The sequence below is a fragment of the Elephantulus edwardii genome, unplaced genomic scaffold (genome assembly GCF_000299155.1).
Source record: "Elephantulus edwardii isolate Elephantulus edwardi_28Jun2011 unplaced genomic scaffold, EleEdw1.0 scaffold00249, whole genome shotgun sequence".
Taxonomy (NCBI): domain Eukaryota; kingdom Metazoa; phylum Chordata; class Mammalia; order Macroscelidea; family Macroscelididae; genus Elephantulus; species Elephantulus edwardii.
Window position 1 is genome coordinate 1,197,288 of NW_006399999.1, and position 490 is coordinate 1,197,777.

Here is a 490-nt window from a genome sequence, read left to right on the forward strand (position 1 = left end):
CGGCCCTCCTCAAGACTGGTACAGTGAAGCCACCACACTGCTGCAAGGTGGACTTGGTCTGGAGAGAGTTCTTGGAACCAGGATGGCGGCTGTGAGGAAAGTGGGCAGCCGCCGCCGGCACAAGAGGGGCTGCGCACCCGCCGAGCACCTGTGCGGCAGGCTGGGGAGGTGCGCCCCCAACGGCCGCCTGCACTGGGGGTGCCCCGTGCCTCCTGTAGGCCTCACACGCTGGGGAAGGGGAGCGCGCCTCCTGCATAGGAGGTGGGGAATGGGATGCATGCCTGCCATCTGCAGGGTTGGGTTTACTTGGACAGGCCAAAGAAGATGATTACCTATGCATTGGAAGGGCAAAAGAGGACAATTACCTATGCATTGTTGTTGTTACGTGCCTTTGGGTCCTTTGCGACTCATAGCGACCCTATGCACAACAGCCCTAAACCCTGCTCTATCCTGCGCCAACCCCACTGCCTCTGACACACCCATCCCGATT